General features: G+C 40.9%; 1 protein-coding gene across 9 annotated transcripts in view; it reads right to left on the bottom strand.

Moving 5' to 3' along the window:
* Positions 1-20,991, bottom strand: part of RAPGEF4 (Rap guanine nucleotide exchange factor 4) — a 277,635-nt gene that overhangs the window by 133,405 nt on the left and 123,239 nt on the right. The window lies entirely within an intron of this gene.

The following is a 20,991-nucleotide window of genomic DNA, read 5'->3' as shown; positions in this document are numbered from 1 at the left end:
GCAGATGTCCCATCTCCAATGTTAACAGAGCTGAAGAGTCTAACTGTCCCACACAGATTAACCTTTGATCACAAACGAAAACACATTTCTGTGGCAATCTAGAAACTCAACTTCAAATGTCAATTCCCTGCTCAAAAATAGCTCCATTGGGCTTTCCTATAAATTATCTCTATAGTGCTGGAAAGAGAGAAACAACCTTTGTAGCAGTCAACACAAACATCTAAACAACATAATACAGGCGTGCTATGCTTGTGAAAACGCAAAGTATAAAACATGAATGCGTGTATTCCAATATTTGTAACATACAGGTATTCTTGATTTTATTGCAAGTTTGAATAAAATTCCTGATGTTTTCAAAATAATATCACCCAAAATAATATTTGTCCAATTCAACATACATAATATATAGAGAGAGTGAAAGTTTTATATCTACATGTATAGTTTTAAAATAACATCTATTGAATACAGTGAAGTATATTTAAATTGGGGGGGGGGAATTAAAGCACCTTGCATCAGGGAGTTAGAACAATCTGGGGAGGAGAAAACGTTACGGGGTAGAAGAGTGCCTTATTAAAAATTCCATAGAGACCTCACTGGGAGAGGAAATATTGCCAACTATGTTCCCACACAGTACACAGCTAATCTGGACAAAAAGGATTCTCCTTGTTTCCAGGAAAGTGTCAAGCTGAAAATTACACCTTCAAGGACAGATGTGGGGACAGCCCAGGAGGATGGTAGCCAGGTGAGGAACTCTGAATCTAGACCCCGGGACCCAGGGGAAATCTTGTCTGAACCTTCTCCACTCACCCCAACACCCCCCCTCCCCCACCATATGATGACATTCTGGTTCCTTCTCTGCTCTCTCCTTCAGTGGAAATGGCTGGTCCAAACCATCTCCATCCCAGGGAGCTAAGACGCCTGCCCAAGTACTTTTCTCCTCAGCTATGGGTGTAAGGGGCTGGCCAAAGAGGGATTTGAGTCTGAGAGAGAATGCTGACAGGAAGAGCTGTCCAAATGGGCACACAGAGGGAGGTGGGCCTGGGGAAAGTTACGGGATGCAGGGAAAAGCAGTTGGAGAGACAAAAGCAAGGACCAGAGCTACTCAGATAGAGTGAAGAGGCCGTGGTCTGGGCACTGAGTTATGCCGTGTGGGCAGGTGAGATTCATTCATATGGTGCAGCATCCAGCAGCCAGGCCAGACTTCCTTCGGGCTCTCCTGCACCCGCTCCAGCTCCTCCTCCTCTGGTGAGGACCACTTCCCAACCTGGATGTCTACCTCTTTCAGATCTTTGTCCCCTGATTTGAGAACCTTCCATAGTGATGTGTCACCCCCAAGCCCACAGCCTCCTGTAAGGAAATCCTCCTGACACTCACACCCCTCTGCTCATCTTGGATCCCCTTCTGGCCACAGGCTCTCCTGCTGTCCCTGCCGCAGATCAGATCCCACACGGTTGTGTGCCAGTCACTCAAATGTCTGGGTTCCAGCCTGCAGGTACCCCCCTCTGATATTGCCAAATAACAGGTTCCTCTCCTCCAGGCGGGGCTCCTGGGAACCTCTCACCCCAATCTTGTCATGCTGCCAGCCGAGCCTCTTAGCTGCAGTTTGACAGAAAGTGCTTTGTATGTTGTAAAATGCTGTACACATGCCATTCTGAGTATTGAATGTAGTTGCTATGCCATGAAACAAAGACACAGAGTGAAGAAGGCAATTCCAAAGATGAGAACTCCATTTAAAAACAGCCTAGAAACCAACTGAACAGGAGAAGATATTTGCAAATGGTACCTCTGTGAAGGGGCTAATATCCAAAATATATAAAGAACTCATACAACTCAATAACAACAACAAAAAACAATCTAATTAAAAAATGGGCAGAAGACCTGAACACTCTTCCCAAGAAGACATGCAAACAGCCAACAGATACATGAAAAGATGCTCAACTTTACTAGCTATTAGGAAAATGCAAACCAAAATCACAATGACATACCACCTCACACCAGTCAGGATGGCAATTGTCAAGAAGACAAGAAATAACAAGTGTTAGGGAGGATGTGGGGAAAAGGGAACCCTCGTACACTGCTGGTGGCAATGTAAATTGGTACAACCTCTATGGAAAACAGTATGGAGGTTCCTCAAAAAATTAAGAATAGAATTCCCATACGACTCAACAATCCCTCTTCTGGATATCTACACCCACAATTTGAAAACATTTATTTGTAAATATATATGTACCTCTGTGTTATCTGAAGCATTGTTCATGGTGGCCAAGACATGGAAACAACCTATGTGTCCTTCAACAGCTGACTAGGTAAAGAAGATGTGATGTATATACACAATGGAATATTACTCAGCCATTTAAAAAATGATGAAATATTGCCATTTGCGACAACACAAATGGAGCTTCAGAGTATCGTGATAAGTGAAATAAGTCAGAAAAAAGACAAAAGCCATATATGGAATATAAAACAGAAAGCAACAAATGGACAAACAAAACAAACAAACAAACTCAGACACAGACAACAGTATGGCGGTTACTAGAGGGGAAGGGGGAGGGGGGAGGACGAATAGAGTAAAGGGGGCCAAATACATGGTGGCGGAAAAAGGCTAGACTTTGGGTGGTGAGCGTACAATGCAATATACACATGAGGTATCATAGAATTGTACACCTGAAACTTATATAATGTCACTAACCAATGTTACCTCCAAAAATTTTAATTAAAAACTAAATAAAAGCAGTCTAGAGAATGTTCCTTCCCTTTACTGAATTGATTTATCTAAATCTGGGTCTCCAGAGAATACTAACAGGGATGTGGCCTGTCTTTCGGAGTAATAAAAATGTTCTGAAATTGACCACAGTGATAGTTGTACGACAGCCTAAAAGCTACTGAGTGGTACATTTTAAGTGAGCAAATTGTATGGTATGTGTAGTATGTCTCAATAAAGCTGCTTAAAAAGAGAGAAAACACTGAATGGACGTCTGGATGTGAACCTGCCTGATTCAGTGTATCCACCTGGCTGGCAGAGGGAGGGACCAGAAAAAGATGCAGGAAAGGCCTTTTCCGGACATTCTGGGTGGACTCTGCTGAAGCACACACCTGCTTTTACCTGCATGGAGCCCAAGTCTGGGCATCCCTCCTGCAGGCAGCTCCCTCCACGAGAGCACTGCACACCAGGAGAACTGGCATGTGTAGGTCTTTCGGTGCCTATAGCATGCAGAGCTACGCCTCCTTTTTCTCAGCATTTGATTTTTCCAAACAAAAGGAGAAACCAAGCACATAAAACCCAAGAGTGAACTGATGAGCAACTTTGCATATATATAGAATTTCCAAGCAATAAAGCATGCTCTCCAACAAGCTTGTCTTTGTTTGGAGGAAAATTATGCTTTGCTTTCTTGCAATGCCCTCTGCCAAGCCCAGTGTGCCCTCCTAATTTAAATTAGTCTTTCAATTGTATGATCATTCCAAAAGAAACTAATTTTCACTACGCACATTCAGGGAACTTAACCAAAACTCGAATTTTTGTTGGGGGGAGGTGACAAACCCACACACTAACGTTTTCTGCTTTGCCACAATCCTAACATTTATCATTTTCTGAATATCTATAAATATTACTTTGATTATATGAATGGCTTTAAATAGCTGTTTATGAAAATCTCACAATACTGTAAGTCTGCAAAGAAATAAGCCTAATATAAAATGTGAGCAAGAGAATTAAACACAAATTGCACAATTATATTCTAATTTGGAGATTATAATTCAGTGTGCTATAATGGTTTATCATGAAAATTATGTTATCTCAAAAAAGGGATTAAAAACTGATTCAGATAACTTTTCTCAGAAATCCTAAAATGCTTTATTCGCCGCCTAATTTCATTCTTTCTGATCTCAAAAAGGACATTTCAAATCAAAGCCACCAAAAGGAAGGTTAATAAATTGTAAAAGCTTTAATAGGTTCTGTTTTGTTATTGTATCTTAAGTTCTTTGTGAAGTTCAGCAGTTCATATAATCTGATACAAAAACTGGATTTTTAAAAAATGTTTAAAACTTTGATTTCTCAGAAAATGTCTTCATGATATTTCTTTCTCACTGCTGAGTTATTTCCCAGAAAAGGCTCAATTTTCACTATAATTTTTCTAACTAAAACTGTGAAAAAGGGAAACCAGGAAATGGAAAGTGTGAGAAATCTGATCAAAAGTGGGTTAATTTTTTAAACTGTCATAAATGTATAGCTCATCCAAAAATTCATAATCTGAACAAGCCAATTATTCTGAATGGCTTTGGCAATTACTTGCTGGGTTTTTGTTTTGTTTTGTTTTGTTTTTGAGAACATGTTATTTTTATCCCTCGCCTCCCCAACTCCCTCCTTCCCATATACAAAAATGAGATATTCATCTCTGAATGCCCTTGGTGATCCGAGCATATATATTTTGGGGACAAATTACGTTGGCATAAAATTCAGAACTGACAGTCTCAGAGAACCAAGTTAGAAGTAGATCAGCTGTATATAAAATTAAACCATTTGAATAGCAAATAAGATCACAGAAAACTGTGAACAATAACTCAGGAAATATGTATTTTTGGGCATGTTCATGTAAGTTACAAATCAAAACATGTAATTTATCTCGGGTAAAGGGTACCCTGTGAACTCTCCCCAAAAGCAGGGAGTTGGCAAGAAGCACTCAACCTTGGATGGGGAGACTGCAGGGGGAAAAGAGGGTCTCAGACTCCTTGGGTATACAAACTGGCTCCATTTTCTAGCAGTTGTCAATGATAAGTTCCAAAAAGCCAAACTTTTAATTAAATACTATCGAAAAGTAGGATGCCACATGCCTTTTTAAAAAAGCCCACCAGAATGGCTCACAACAGGATGGGAAACAGAAGTAAGTACTAAAAGCAGAATCCAGCTGTTGTCTTGAAAAGATTAAAAACAAAGAAGAGCAGAAAACATTAAAGCGAAGGGTTGAAGGGTTGCTGCCAAGGGAGCATTTAAAACAGACCCAGAAAGTAACAACAAATAGCTCCTCTCCCTACCACCTTCTCCCACATACCAGAAGCTATAGGGAGCCTTCCAAAGAAAATTCAAAAAACAGTTCCTCTGTTTGGTATTCTTTGAAGATGCTCAATGTACAAAGCACCCATCACCCAACGAACATGCAGAAAGTTCAAGACAGTTCAAGTCCAATTTTGCGATAATTATTACGCAATGTCCACCGCCCACTTCAAAGGCCAAAAAGTGTGTGCAGATGCCTGTGGAAGTATGAGAATCTTTTAAGAGGTTGGACAAACTGGAATAAGAAAACAGATGGCAAGACATCAATACCATTATTTTGGGCTTCTCTGAAATGCCCCCTCAGAGCAAAGACAGATTCAGCACCCACTTCTTACAAAATCACAGACGAGTTTTCTCTTCTCATTAAATCCTTATTCTTGCAGTCAGTCTGAAAGCTCATGGCAGACAAAATTATTCCTCTTCAGATTAAAATAAGGGTATCATTTTTTCCCTCCTGCTCTGGACAGAGTCACTTATATGTGATTCCAAAATAAATCTTAATTTTATTGATTGAATTTTACAAAATAACTCTTCTACTCTCTCCCACTAAATCCTTTCCTCTGGAATTAAAAAGAAAGTATAAGAACTAGAATTGGAACTTTTATTAAGCTTAGCCCTGATTTTCTACTGTAAGTCTTGCAGTATAAGGAAGTTTTAAATTTGGAAGTCATTACAGAAAAGCAATATTGCATAGTGCAAAGAGCCTAGAATCTCTGGGCAGACATGCATTGCCATGAGGTGACAATTTTCACATAAAAACATCCATGATAAAGGTACAAATGAACTTACAAAGACCTATGCACAGATCGGTGTAAGGAACCCTTCAGCCTCTAATGTTCTCTACAGGCCACCCCACACAGAACAAGCACTGAGCATGTTCCTTGGAACACTGGGAAAAGTGAAGAAAGAAGGTGGCATAAGGGTTTATGGGGGCAAGGCTGGATCACCCCAGAAATTATGTGGAAATGACCAGTGTGACATGTCTTGCCCACATGCATCTTTTGGACACACAGAAATGTTTTCTCTGATCCTTTGCTTTCAATTCAAGAACAAAGAAGAGGTCTTTGCATGAAGAAGTAAAACAGCATTTTTACCAAGGATGTGGGCAGAATCTTCCACTGGCTTGGCACTATAATCATCAATATTCCAACGAGTGGGGCTAACATTGCAGGTGCATTTGGAGGTGAAAAGCATACTGGTGGTGGCAGGGAACCTGGCAACGCCACCCGAAAGGAATCAAGTTTCCATCAAGATGCATTAGCGTCACATTTCTTCCAGCCTTTTAGGCATTCCTGGAGCCCTTTCTTCTGAAGAAGCCACAGAACATTAAGATTTGCCCCAAATAAATGCATCATATTAAATATGACAGTGGTTAACACCCTATGCCCCAGAGACCCTCACTAAATCAAAAAATTCATTTTGAAAAAATAGAAGTGAAGTTGTCATAACATGAAAAAAAAAAAAGAAAAAGAAAAAGAGCCTACAATCCTGTCGAAAACCTTGTGCTCAAGGCCTCTGTGTCGGGGGAGCAGTGTGTGGAGCTACTTTGCAAAGTGCAGACTGCCACAGGCGTGCAGCTGCTACTGCGTCGTGGTGTTTCAGGAACACTCCTTAGCCTCCCCGACTTCCGTCGTCATTCACACTGGACATCAGGTTAATGCTTTCACCACTTGATTCTAAGTGAACCTCAAACTGCTGCTCACAGTTCTCCCCCAGGATCAAGCGTGTGCCTTTGTCTGGGCTTCCTGCTGCCTTGTCCTGCTCTTGCTGGGTCTGTACCGCTGGCTTTCACTGCTCAACTTTCACAACTCCTCACCATGGATGGACGCACAACTGACCATGGTTATTGTGCCCTCACTATACCCTGGGCAGATTTCTAGCACCGTCTCTCTCTGACAGACCATACACTCCACTGGCAGTACCCGTACCTTATTCCTCCTTCTGGCACCAGCCTGTAGCAGGGCGCCTGACAACGCGTGGGGCCTCAAAAGGTGACTTCATAGATGTTATATAATGAGATGCTATTGACATACAGGAACATTTGCAACATAAGAATATTTTAATTTTCCAATTTTACTCTTTTAGCTATCCGTTGAAAGTTTGAAGACTTGCAAAGAATGCCATAGATGAACCAAGTCATATGGAAGGCTGGCATACATACACGTCAGCTCGGCCAACTCTGCATCCTATTCATTTTATGGGTACCTCTTCATTTGTACTCCTCTGAAAGCACAGCTTGAAACTAGGACTTGGATGCAGCTCATTTGGAAGGTGATCCCAGGAAGCAGGAGAGAAGGGCAGGAAAACTGAGACAAGGAAAGAGGAAATGACGATAAAGGCTGTGTCACTGAGTTGGTTATCCCACTGGGGACCCTTGTGGAATGCATCTCAGAATTCTGTCTCCAAAGCATAGGAGGCTGGGGCATTGATCTGCAGACTCCCATCCCCTGTTATTTGAGGGCACAGACTCCCTCCCAACTTCCCAACTGTTTTGAGTGTGGGCTGTGCGCCGTCCTGTGAGGCGGAGAATGGTAGAGGTGGGGCACTGAAATGCCGGGGAACTGTCCATCACAGCTGCAGCTGAAAGGGAAGGTCGGCCACGGCACACGTTGAATTATTGCTAAGAAAAGGGCCACACGAGTAAAAAGTTCAGGTCGTATGTCCTATCTTCCTGGATTATGCAGCCAAATAAAAAACTTGTTTCCAAAATATAATCCATTAATCAATGAAAAGAAACTGCTTAATGGGGGCCATAAGGAAGTATGTCCTAGTTGGACCTGGGGGATAGACTTCCCAGGAGAACAGGTGACTTTGCCAGCTGATGCTCAGTAATATCCAAGATGCATACATCTCCCCCCACCCCAACCAGCCCTGACTCCCATCCTCTACCTTTCCGTCCATCCCCTGCCATTCACAGGGCAAACAAGGGGCTGAGAATTGCCATACAGCCTTTCGCACTCACTGTGAGTTCTTTTCACCAAGTAAACTGGTCTTGATGGTCATTTTATAAAAATGAATGAAGAGAGCAGCAAAGAGGAGAGGAGGAGAGGCTTATTGATTTGAGTAAATCCAATCATTTAAAGATAGCTTGCCCTCTCCTGTCTTGAGCTCTGATAAGAAAGAATTCCTATCAACCTTACATGTAAGGGGAACTTACTACAAATAACAGCAACTTATACTACTAGCTTTCTCCAAGTATATTGGATAAAGCTCTTTGTATTCATTGTCACCAGAATTTGCTATGCCCTTTGGAAAAAGGACCAACCAACTGCAGTGCCTGTGTTATCTTTTACCTGAAGCACAGTATTACACAGTTTCTATAGTAAGAACGACGTCAAGCACGCGGCCCATCGCTCCTCGATGCACGTGCACCCTCCATTGACGCATCCCATCTGCTTCTGCTCCCACCACACAGAACAACTGTCAATGAATTTGGCCCTTTGTTTCTTGCAATCAGTCTCACTTGGCCAACATGAGCCTTTTAGCTTAATACTGGCCCAGAATTTTGAGATAAACAGATGTCATAGCAGTGAGATTATGAAAAGGGACAGGAAAGCAGAAATCAAAGCTGGTTTCTAAAGAAAACGTCTTTTTAGAAGGAGCAGCACAGAGAATGCTCAGGGCAGTGAAAGTGGAGACATGTCATTATAGTGGATACAGGTCATTATACATTTGTCCAAAGTCATGGATTGTACAACACCAAGAGTGAACCCTAATGTAATCTACGGACTCTGGGTGACGACAATGTGTCAGTGTAGGTTCATCAGTTGAGACAAAGGTGCCACTCTGGTCGGGGATGGTGATAGTGGGGGAGTCTGTACATGTGGGGACAGGGGGTATATGGGAAACCTCTGTACCTTCCCCTCAATTCTTCTGTGCAACTAAAACTGCTCTAAGAAAGGAAAAGAAATGAAATGTATGTATATATATACAGGAAAAAGGACCACACATGTATATGTGTGTGTGTGTATATATATATATATATATATATATATTCATATACATATATATATTCATATACATATATACATACATACGTGTGTGTGTGTGTGTGTGTGTGTGTGTGTATTGAGGGAAAGGAGGAGGAAAAGAAATAGGAGGGAAAGGAGACAAAATATACATCAAGAGATTGAGAGAAATCAGAAAGCACTGGGACACATGCCTGAAATTTAATATCCGTCAAATGTCATAGGGCAATATTTGTTAAGTTCACGTTAAGATCTTAAGTAAGGAAAATAAAAAAGAAACAAAATCAGGGCTGGCTTCGTGGGTGTGCCGTCTGTGCAGTCACACAAGGCCCCATGTTCAGAAGTGTCCTGCACTTAGTATAATGCTCTGCTGTTGCCATATTGAAATTCTCAATTTTTAAACAAAGGCCCCATGTTTTCATTTTGTACTGGATCCCCACAAATTAGGTATCCAGTCCTGCATAAAAGAATGGGAACTGTGAGACAAGAGCGTTCCTTTGCAGGCTGCAGCATAGCAAGGAAGTATCGCAGGGAGTCTCAAAGCACTCTGTCCCTGCGTCTAATGGACTCGTGCTCAGTGGTGTCTTTGGGTTTGAGCACACTAGGAATGTAAGACTTCCATGTGCCTTGTCACATGCACCCAGTGAACTGACAGGGGGGGTAGAGGAGATGCAGGAGGGAATCAGTACCCTGGTTGATTCGTGCTGAGAGCAAGGAGTCTTATGGATGAAGTTCTAAATGGATGAGAGTCTAAACCCTCTTCACTGGTTTCCTTATTTGCAGAATTGGGGGAATAATATCTCAAAAAACAACCAGTGATCACTCTTCAAAATAAGATTCACTTACAGAAAGCCTAAATTCACTGTGAAGAAAATACTTCAAGAATGTCCTGTCATACAGCCTGATTAGAAATCTACTTTGCTAAAAAAGGGCAGGAGTGGCAACAAAAGGTCTCCCAATGGTCCCCAAGGACAACTGTGGAAAAGGCTGTCACCACTCATCCAACTTCTGACTCTGTGCCTTGGGTCTTATCAGTCATCAAACTTCCTCTCCTTAAATAGAGCCATTCCAAATGTCACCACCAGCTTTCCTAGGACAAAATCAGGGATTTGGCGTCAGAACCTCAGCTGCCAAAATAAATACCCTCTAAATTACTTTCAGTTCATGTTGGACCTTCCTTCCTTACATGTTCTCAGCTCACTGTTTACCATTATGTTTGGTCAAGTCTTGCTTTCAGTCCTGCAGGAATTGGCCCTAATGGCTTTTTAGCTTAACAGCTGTAAAATACTAAGGCATATCTTCTTCTTTTCCCTAGGGCTACAGAAAAATACCCAGTTCACCGTGGGGTATTCCCCAAAACTGGTGGCTATAACCCCAGATATATAGACCAAACGTAAAGAGCTGTACATGCTTTAGTACATTTTCCTTTGCAAAATCTGCTAAGAGAATCCATGTATTATCTAGAAGTTTAAATATTGGCTTTGATCTTCATTTTATACAATGTTTATCCATATTTTGAAATTTTTCCTTGCTGACTGACATTAAAAAGCAATAAGCCAGACACAATCAGTGATGCCCTGAGTCTCTGGTTAGCCTGAATACGTGTGTGTGTGTGTGTGTGTGTGTGTGTATCAAATATATATATTTGATTAAAGCTCAACCTTGTGTATAGACATGTCCTCTTGTGAAACCGTGTTCTGTCAGTGGAAATTGCAAGTTGAAATGACCTCCATGAGAGAAGAGGCACTTGTTATTTGGATGCGATCCTAATTACAAAGTAGCTCGATGAACAGAGACCAAATACTGCCCATGTTTCTAGCAACATGACATAATTTGGTCTCTCAACAGTTGAAATCTGTCTGTAAGCAAATAAGACCTCCTTTCTGACATTATTGCTATATATAAGTATTATTGCCAAAGCTTGAACAATGGAAATCCAGCAAAAATGGATTTCTTTTGTTATAAAACATTACCCAAAAGATGTTAAAAGCCCATTAACTTGAAAGTGAACAGGATCATGTGACCTCTTCAAGCTAAGCAGTAAAGAAAGAAAAATGAGTGCTACAACTCTTAAAACATGACTTTATAAATATTAAAACAGAGGTTCTAGTTTGTGAGTCTTCATTCAAATAGACCTCGGACATGGCAAATACGATTTTCCTGGTATTTAAAATTCGGTCCAAACTGTCGATCAATCTCAGAATTGCTTGTCAGCACTCACTCTTTCCTTTCCTCTCCTCTTTCCCTCGGTGAAGAGGTGTCTAGGAAGTCGATTAAAACTCATCCTTATTACCCCGTAAGTGGTTACTGGCCCAGGAAGACAGATAGTTGGGCTCTTTGCCAGATCAAATTCCCCTCATTAAGCAGCTGGAGAATATGGAGCACTTAGCAGTTACCTGGCTCTAGCAACATGACATCACCATCGGATAAATATGGGAAACTCTTGAAAAACACTGCTTTCCATTTGGAGTTTGGTCTTTCATGGAAAAGGAGAAAAACATTAAGTTGGCCGTAACAAGCCAGGTCATATAGCTGCTATAGGCAAGGCCATTATGGATTCAAAGCAGTTTTAAAAACAATCAACATTTTCAGAAAAGGTCAAGACAATATCAGGGACTGAGAATTACCCTTGTTTTCCAAAAGGGAAAAAATTAAGGGAGATAGAAAATCAACGTATTTGTCTGCAAATGAAAGACACAACTAATAACTAAAATTCTCCAAATCTGCTTCCTATAACTGGAGGTCAGTCCACCAATAAAGACCCTGCTTCCTTCACCATGGAAATAAGTCTTAACGATTTCACTAAGCAGTAAACGCTCTGATTAGCATACAATTTCTAGTGAAAACCACCAAAGAGTTTCTGTGAGGTGGTGCCACACAAATAAAAAGAGCGATGGATTGAGATTTGGGGGCGCTCAGGCAGCCTGGGCAAGTTCCCTTTTACAGCTTCAACCTTTCGTTTTTCCATCCATAAGGGCAGGACAGGGAAGAGGCAGGACAAAAATAATCCCCAAATACTTTACAGTTAAAAATGCTATAATTCCTCCAACTGCTGCAAGTATCTCTGGTTAATCACCTTCCCTGTGCACTGGCTAGTAACACGCAACACTCAAACATTCATCAGTCGTTTCGTGGGATCTCCTTGGTGCCAGGTACCTGGGGGGATGCACTGAAGACACAAAATTAAATAAAGATCTAGAACCCCCTCTTCTTCAGCTCATACTGTGGTAGGAGATAAACATAAAACCAGGAATTATGATACAATTAGCATTGGTAAGTGCTTTCATACGCATCTGTTCAAAGTGCCATGGGAGCTCAGGAGAGGAAAAAAATACATTTGGGGAATTCAGAAGTTTTGCAAAGGAGATGAAAACCAAGCAGGGCCTTGATAGCTTGAATGAGTTTTCTAAGCAGGCAAGGGGAGAGCGATTTTTCCAGGCAGAGGGAACAGTATGTACAAAAGCTCAGAGGCGTGAATAGTTCGGCAAGCAAAGGAAATGGTGAGAGCGATTGGTCACGGTTAATAAAAGGGGTTCCTAGAGCAGGAACCAGCATTTATTTTCTCTGGCAGCCTATACAGTCTCATCACAGCTACTCACTTCTGCCGTTATAACACAAAAGCAGCCATAAACAATATGTAAATAAATGAGTGTGGCTATGTTCTAATAAAACTTTATTTACAAAAGCAGGCAGCAGTCTGGGTTTGGTGCACAGGTCGTAGTTTTACGGTCCCTATCCCAGAACATAGGGGCATAAGGGTATAAGATTATAGGGCAAATTAGCAACCATATCACAGAAGTTCCTCTGGGCATCACAGAGATACTTAGGGAACTATTACTTTTTTTTTCTTTTTTTTTAAGTAAAAGAGTGAAATGATAAAGTCTGTACACTTAAAATGATAGCAGCATGGAATATGTATATTTTCACACCCTGTATTATGAAAATAGAAGGTATTATCTTTCTTTACTTCACTATACTCTGATTCCCTAAAATTAAATCTAGCTAAGGCATGCTTTCCCAAGAAAATATAAAAGTGGGACCTTTCTAATCATCTAGAAAATACTTTACATAGTACATCATGTCCTGCTTGGTCTAAAACACCTAGCCAAAATATAGTAAAACCTTTATATCTTTAGTAAAAGCACTGCCTATAAAGCTAGGAAACATTACAATGGAAGTAGGAATGTGACTTCTGTCTGATAAAGAGCTATAAGGAGGTGGGACTACATACTCATCTACAAGTCTGGGAAGGTGTTACTCGCTATGAATAGCACTGCCACACACACACATGCAAAATTCACAACGCAAGGGGCAAATAATAAGAAAGGACGAAGGGCAACATTTGCAGAAACTTTGTTCCAAGTCAGACAGCAAAAAAATTTTTTATATTATGGCTGTTTTTGTCAGGGATTGTGTTGGATGCCAGGTCACAAGAGTGAACAAGAAATTTTGCTCTCCAAGAGTTAGTTCACAGTCTAGAGGAAGGGTTGGAAAAGTTTTTTTGTAAAGATCTATTAATAGCAAATATTTGAGACTTTGCGATCTGTATGGTCTCTGTTGCAAATACTCAACTCTGGTTGCAGAGCAGTCATAGATGATACATAAACCAATGGCCATGCTCCAATAAAACTGTAATTGTTTGCAGATCCCTAGTCTAGAGAAAGAGAGACATTAAATACATCATTGAAAATAAGTTACGTCATTGCAAATAATCAAAGCTCTATGAAGGAAAAGTACAGTCTAAGAACCACATGTTTGCATGACTGGCCTAAGCTGGAAAGCTCCAAGAAGGCTCCTGGGAGGCTGGGGGTGAGGACGAGTGTGGCTAAAAAGAGAATGAGAAAGAACAACCCAGACAGAGGAAGCAGGGAAGCAGAGACAAGGGGGTGGGGGATGGAGAATGAAGAGAAGCCCCAATGGAAGCATCTGGAAAACGCTTTGCATAGTACATCTCAGATGCAGCTGAAATGCAGAAGCAGCCAGCCACTCACAGGCGCAGGCGCTAAGCTGATGCAGGGATCTTTGATTCTATTCTAAGGTAAGAGGAAACCACTTAAGGTTTGGAGCTCAGCAGGACTTGGCTGATTTGCATTTCTAACAGATTTAGAGGTGTTGGTGGCAGGAGGCCATGTAGGGAGAGCAGCTGGGAACCTAAACTGACAGGTCAGGTGAAAATCCTACCTTAATTTGGCTTCCACTGGAAACAGACCCTGAGACAAGGTCTTGGGTTCAGAGAGAATATTTGGGAGGTGATCTCAGGAAGCACATACAGAAATGTGATAAAAAAAAATATGGTGAATGTCTAAATAAATAAATAAATTATTACAGTAAAAGACACCTTGCCATCAATCCCCTCAAAATACTCCCCCTCGCTTCAAATACACTTATCCCAATGTTCTTGTCACTTTCTGAAGCAGTTCTGGGAGTCCTCTTTCGTGAGTGTCTTTAGTTGCGCTGCTATGGCTGCCTCAATGTCCTGAATCGATTCAAATCGTTTTCCTTTCATGGTCCTTTTGACTTTGGGGAAGAACCAGATCCAGTGAATAAGGTGGATGAGGACACACTGCAATGTTTTTATTTGACAGAAATCGCCGTATACCAGAAGCGATGTGTGACACGGAGCGTTGTCATGATAGAGGAGGAAGTAAAGACACTCACAAAAGAGGACTTCCAGAACTGCTTCAGAAAGTGGCAAGAATGATGGGATAAGTGTGTTCAAAGTGAGGGGGAGTATTTTTAGGGGGATTAATGGCAATATGTCTTTAACTGTAATACAATTTTTTTAAATTTAAACATTCACCATATCTTTTGATCACACCTCGTATAAAGAAGTGGGGAAAGTGAGGCAGGGAAGAGAGAGAAAAGCCAATTATGGGCGTATTAATGAATGGATTACTGCTGTGGGCAACTGGGGCTCTGTCCTGCTGGGCATCCACTGAGGAAATGAGGAGAATGCACCTCCACATGTTAGGAGGGATGCTGAGGGCTGGGATGTTTCTCCACCAACCTTGCCCCTCATTGGTTGAATGTTGCCCAGGAGCTTTGAATCCCTGACACTTCTGAGCTAGCTTGCTCGTTGGTTGTGAAGATCCCTCAGCATCAAAGAAAACTCTCAGACAGCAGTAGAGACACAGGTGTTTGAGGTGGGAAGATGTCCAGCGGCAGGGAACAGGTCATTGCAGCTACAAAAGAATTCAGAAATGGGCCAAGGGTCTACAGAATTGGGTACCCACAGGGTTTGCTACTAATAACTTTTCAGTTTCATTAGAAAGTAGATAAATCAAGAAAAACACAAACGGTTTGTTTTCCAATTCTGTCAAAATTTCTGTATTTCTCCCTTTTTATCAAAGATTGAAGACTGCTAAGCTGAAGTCTGTTTCATCTATAGTTTACCTGGCAAACTCATGCCATGTTCAAAATATTTAACAAATGAAACAGCAAAGGCACTGCCCATTCGGAATGGACCTTGACCTTAAGAACTTTTTCAGGGCATACAGGGGTGGACACGCTGAACACCAGCTTGGCCAGAGTTTCTAAACATGCTCCTGGAGTTTGGCTGGGAGGGAGCAGGCATGGCTTAAATGCAAGCACAGAAGTTCCACGTAAGGAGGAACATTTCAATATCTACAGCTAGACAAAACACGAATAAGAAAGTACCACCTGACATGGCATGAGACAGCTAGAGGCAATCTCAGGTGAGTTCCTTCAAGGAAGAGTGTATCTTCTGGGCAAACTCAGCACTGACATTGCAAACTTTAATCCAGGACAGGTATGTAGGTTCCAATGCATGGAGACTATGTACTGACTGCAAACACAGGTTTTTTAACCAATCTACCTCCCTGCTGCAAATGGGCAACAAAAGTGCTGGTTATCCAAATTACAGTCCAAGGTCCACGTGAGATTAAGGTCTTGTATCTGAAGGTAAAATATTTCAAATCATTTTCACGGCTTCCAACTTGGAGACACCGCTGTCAGAGTGGTTTCCCAGCAAGGAACGGTTTCAGACATTTTAACAGCTCACTGCTGGCTCCCTGGTTATGGGGTAGAGTTACATGGGTATAGTAGAATTTAAACATTGTGATCACAGGTCACTGTTGTCACAAAATTGCTGTGGTGGCAGTTTAGTTACTAGAAGAAGTCTAATCGATACAGACAAAAATTGGTCTGGTACCACAGCTGCTGTCCCAACTCCATGAGTCCAAATTATTTCACTGACTACACATATATATCATTCCCCTTGTCTACTAAAAAACAACTCTTATCCATGGTTGGTTCTTTTCACTAACCTAAATATAAGTTAAGGAAGAACTTGATACTCTGGCCTTCTACCACACTGTATTTTGCATCTCATTTTTACACTATCTTAAGTTCATTTGTGTTGGGCTTTCTGTGGTCCTGGGAAACACACTTGAGGCTATTCTGCGGATTTAGTCCTCACTCAGACACTGTTAACTGGAGTAAGTTTCCAAACAAACCCACCTTTTCTGAAAACATCTCCTAGGAAACTAAAACCATCTTCTGGGTAAACTTCACCAGGTATATACCCAGCAGACTTTTTCTTAATACCTACTTTCCTTCTTCTGTCAGATGTGTGACCAATGAGCTGGTCTTTCCTTTAAAAATCTTCATCCATTTCTGACATGAGTGTTTTTGACCTCTGGGCAAGCAGGTATATCCTTCAGGTTCTCAGGTTTGGGTCAGCTTCATTTTTTATGCATGGTAAACATGCTGTTGACATATTAACCACACTGCTTTAAAACTGGCCTAGTCCTGGTCTCACCATGTGTTTGGTCATCTGCTATCCTGCCCCCACTCTATCCTTCCAAATCTGTGGATAATCAGATGTTAACGAGTTTAAAATTTAATGATATAACATGAGCAACAATTTGACTCAGGGCAACTAAAAGCAGGAAAACAGCCTGATGCTCCAAGTAGCCAGCACTTCAGAATCCTTGGCTCTACTGTGTCTCATAACAGCTACAGTGATAATGATGATGATAATGATGATGATGGTGACGATGGTGATGTTGATGGTGATGGTGATGCTGATGGTGATGATGGTAACATTTGCTAGCATCTTACAATTTGTAAAGCATTTCACATATTATCTTAAAGTTTACTCAGCCTTACGATACAGCTAGCCCTGTTATCCTTACTTTCTCAATGAAGAAACTGAGTCTCAGCGACGAGGTGACTTGCACGACACTAAGTGACTCACACAGCTGTAAATTGCAGGACCGAGATATAAACACAGACCTTGAGATTCTAGATTCCATATGCTTCCCTTCTATCACATGATCTCTTCCTTCCGCCTCTTCTGGCAGCTTCTCATAGTGAATTTTGAACAATCTGGCTGAAGCTAACCCTCCTTCTCTTTCAGATACATGAATCTTAGTCCTAGACATCCCTCTGAAGTTCCTGGACTCCATTAAACAGCAGAGTTAAACAGGACGTAAGTGGGGCCCATTCACTGTATAATGAAGGCAAAACTGGGTCCATACTCAAGGAATTCATGATGTTACCTAGCCCCAGAGGACATAGGACTGCAAAGAGGAATTCATGTCAGGTGGATACCCGTAGAGGTTTAAGGAAATTAGGTAGCGAATATGAAGGAGACAATAAGTGGTAGTTAAAACAAATTCAAAATTGAGAAAAAGAACATTAGTTAAATAATCTCTTATCATTTCATATTGTGCACACCAGGGCAGAAAGTTAATCCAGAAATAAACTTAATGTATTTGGAAATTTAATATAAATTTAGAAGAAAAATACTTGATCTATTTAATTATCAATAGCTCCTATTAAAACCCATGAACACACCACTTTTGCATTTAATGCTTTCCCATCTGCATGTAGACTGGCAAAATCTGTTAGGAAAAGGGATTTCTCCCGGTCTTAGCTCATTGATACCAAAGAATGGCATTTTTTATTACCCATTCCCTCATCCTCCTCCATTACTCATCAGACAGCAACTTCTCAACAGTTTTATATAAAACATTACTTTTTTATATACTTCATTTAAAGGCCACTGATGAATTTCTCTGGTAAGGCATGCATAGTATTCTCTCTCATATCAAATTCAAGGAAGTACAAAAAAAAAAAAAACCTACAAACATGTGTTGGAGTAATACTAATGCTGATAGTAAAATGTTAGCCCTTTATAACAACACAGCACTTCCACTTATATTAAAATATACTGTCGCATGGAAGCCCTGCTGACAGTGGAGAGCCGATCTTATTTTCCTTGTTAGCGAAGAAGAAACTGAATAGCTAATCTGGGACTGGAACCCACTAGCACAGGCTGCCTCCTGTTCAGAGGAAGTGCTAAAAAGCTCCAGCCCAGTCCAAGGGCAGGATGTTGAATTCCAGTTAAAACTGTAGAACAGAAAATAGAATAAAACTTCCTTGTGTATAGCAAGAATTAATCTGTCTTACAAATATGGACTATTGATGTCAAATAGGAGATAATTCAACCAATACAGAAATAGCAAAAAGTTATACACTGTATTCATGTGTGAGCCTATTAAGAGCCTCATCAAGTCACTCTCATTTACACACAATTAAAAGCTGCTTGGTTGTCTGATTCCCAAGAGGACCGCATACTAGAAAATTATAAAGGTAAGTGAAGGTACCAAAAGCAGGCCATTGAGGGTAGTAAGAGACGACAGCTGATCATTTAGGAAAGTCAGAGAGATGACAGCAAAGAGCAGAGCAGCTGGGAAGCATGACAACCGCACACATGTCTACAAGCTCGGGCAGTATTTCCAGGTTAAGCACAGGATAACAATGGCTGCTCATGATAATGTTCCTGAGTTAAAAATTAAAATGCTCATTATATTGTTTCAGGAAATAGAATCCGATTTTAAAAGATATATTACAAAATTAGTTAAATAAGAAACACTTTGGTGTCGAAAGGGGTATTCAGAAAACTGGAAAAACGAGACTGACTCATGTCTTGAAGGTCCTGGATAATAGTAATTGCTAATAATAACCAATGAATGAACGTGTCTATATGTCAGATCCTGTTGTTAAAGCTTTGCGTTAATTATCCCACTATATCCTAACAAGCCACCCATCAGGCAGATAATTTGGGTATCTCCATTTTATAGAAGAGGGAATTGAGGCACAGGGAGGTCAAGGAACTTGTCAAAGTCACCAGCTAGTAAGTGAAGGTGTCAGGATTCGCACATAAGCTGTTCCCTCCAAAGCCAAAACACTGAACCAATCGGCCATATAGCTAAGATTTAACTGTACCAGTTCATAACTGTTGTGCTTCTGGGTCTTTCTCTTATATCCCACCACAGGCAAACCCCAGTTTTCAAGTTTCTTTATAAATCAGTTGTTTGGAGTTTTGACTTTACACCATTCCTGCAAAGGTCATTTCTTGAGTGTCAGCTGTGTGTCAGGCACTGTATTGGATGCTGGGGATAGAGAGATGAACAAGACCCAACTCCTGCCCTGAAGTAGCTGATAGGGTAAAAACGGGAGGCTGACATATCAACGATTAACTGCTGTACAGTGTGCACTTATGGAAGGTAACCCTGGTGTCAAGGGAGGTGCGATGTCATGTCTGGTGGTTAAAAGCCTAGAGAAGTGCCTTTTATAGAGTGTGAGCTCTAATAAAACTATTAAAAACCCTGATCCCTGAGCCTCCCTAAGCTCCCTGAGCTCTAAGTCCACCAAAGCTCTGGGGTCAGCAGGGAGGGATGTGGACAACAGGACCTAAGTAACATTTTGTGTTTACCCATCTTTAATGATGGACAATTCAATTCCAGCCAGTAGTGGGTATGCGCGTCCTCCGCGCTCTCCAATATGCTGGTAAGTGGCTGCCACGGCAGGTCGTGTATAACGCCCACCTCATCTGCAGGCTATGCAGGTATGTTCCCTGAAAAGTATATGGAAAAAACCTCTCTCCTGCCTCATTATATAAATAGACCAACCACTACCCAACTAAAAAACGGAAAAACTTCCATTACATCCACCTTTGGTTTCCTGGACAGTCTCTTTGGGAAGCAAGTCAGGGTGCTTTTCCCAGAAAGCTTAGCTGTAACTTTCCTATTTTTATATATGTTTAATGAATTATACAAATAATACACTCTCATTATAAAATGTCCAAAGAGTATCAGTATGCAGAGTAAAAAGTAATAGTTCCACTTTAACCTCCTCACTCCGATTTATCTCCCTTCTCCACTGTTAATAGTTTGGTATATGTAATTCCAGAACCTTGTGCATTTACTTGCATATCTAAGTATCTATATGAATCCACAGCTTTAGTTTCATTTTTAAAAATAAATGGAATCATATCAATATGTATTGTCCTGCAGCTCCCTGTTTTTGAATTAACGTGGCTCAGAGATCTTTCCATATCACTACATACAGATCTCCCTTAGCTTTTGAAACAGCTCCATAGGATTTTGAGTTATGGATGAATTATAATTTATTAAACCAGTCCTCTACTGATGAACAGTTAGGATTTTCCCAATGATTTTCTGTGACAAACAACACTGAACAGAAGACTCTTACACACGTCTTTGTGAACATGTGCCAGTATTTCAGAGGATAACTATCTAGACCTGGATATCTCTGTTCCAAATGGTGTGTGTATTTTAAATTTGTATAAATACTACCAAGTCAGCTGTAAAATATGATTCATATTTGCACCTCGGCCAACAGAGTATGAGAATATCTGGTTCCCCACAGCCTCCTCAACACTGGATATTGATTAATTATTGCCATTTTTTGGGAAATCTGATGGGTAAAGACAGTCTATCTAATTGTTGTTTCAATTTATGTTTTTCTGACTGTGATATTTACATATTTATTCACCGTCTATTGTTTCTTCTTTTGTCAATTACCTGTACATATAGTTTGCCCATTTTTCTAGCTAGTGGCCTTTTCTTGTGGATTGACGAGATTCTTGATTTTCTTATTTTAGAGGAGAATGTAATGTGTAAGACTTCTCATCCAGTGACACAA

This window comes from Rhinolophus sinicus, linkage group LG01 (genome assembly GCF_036562045.2).
Source record: "Rhinolophus sinicus isolate RSC01 linkage group LG01, ASM3656204v1, whole genome shotgun sequence".
NCBI classification, from domain to species: Eukaryota; Metazoa; Chordata; class Mammalia; order Chiroptera; family Rhinolophidae; genus Rhinolophus; species Rhinolophus sinicus.
The sequence above is the reverse complement of the archived record's forward strand: the minus strand, read 5'-3'. Positions and strand labels throughout refer to the sequence as shown.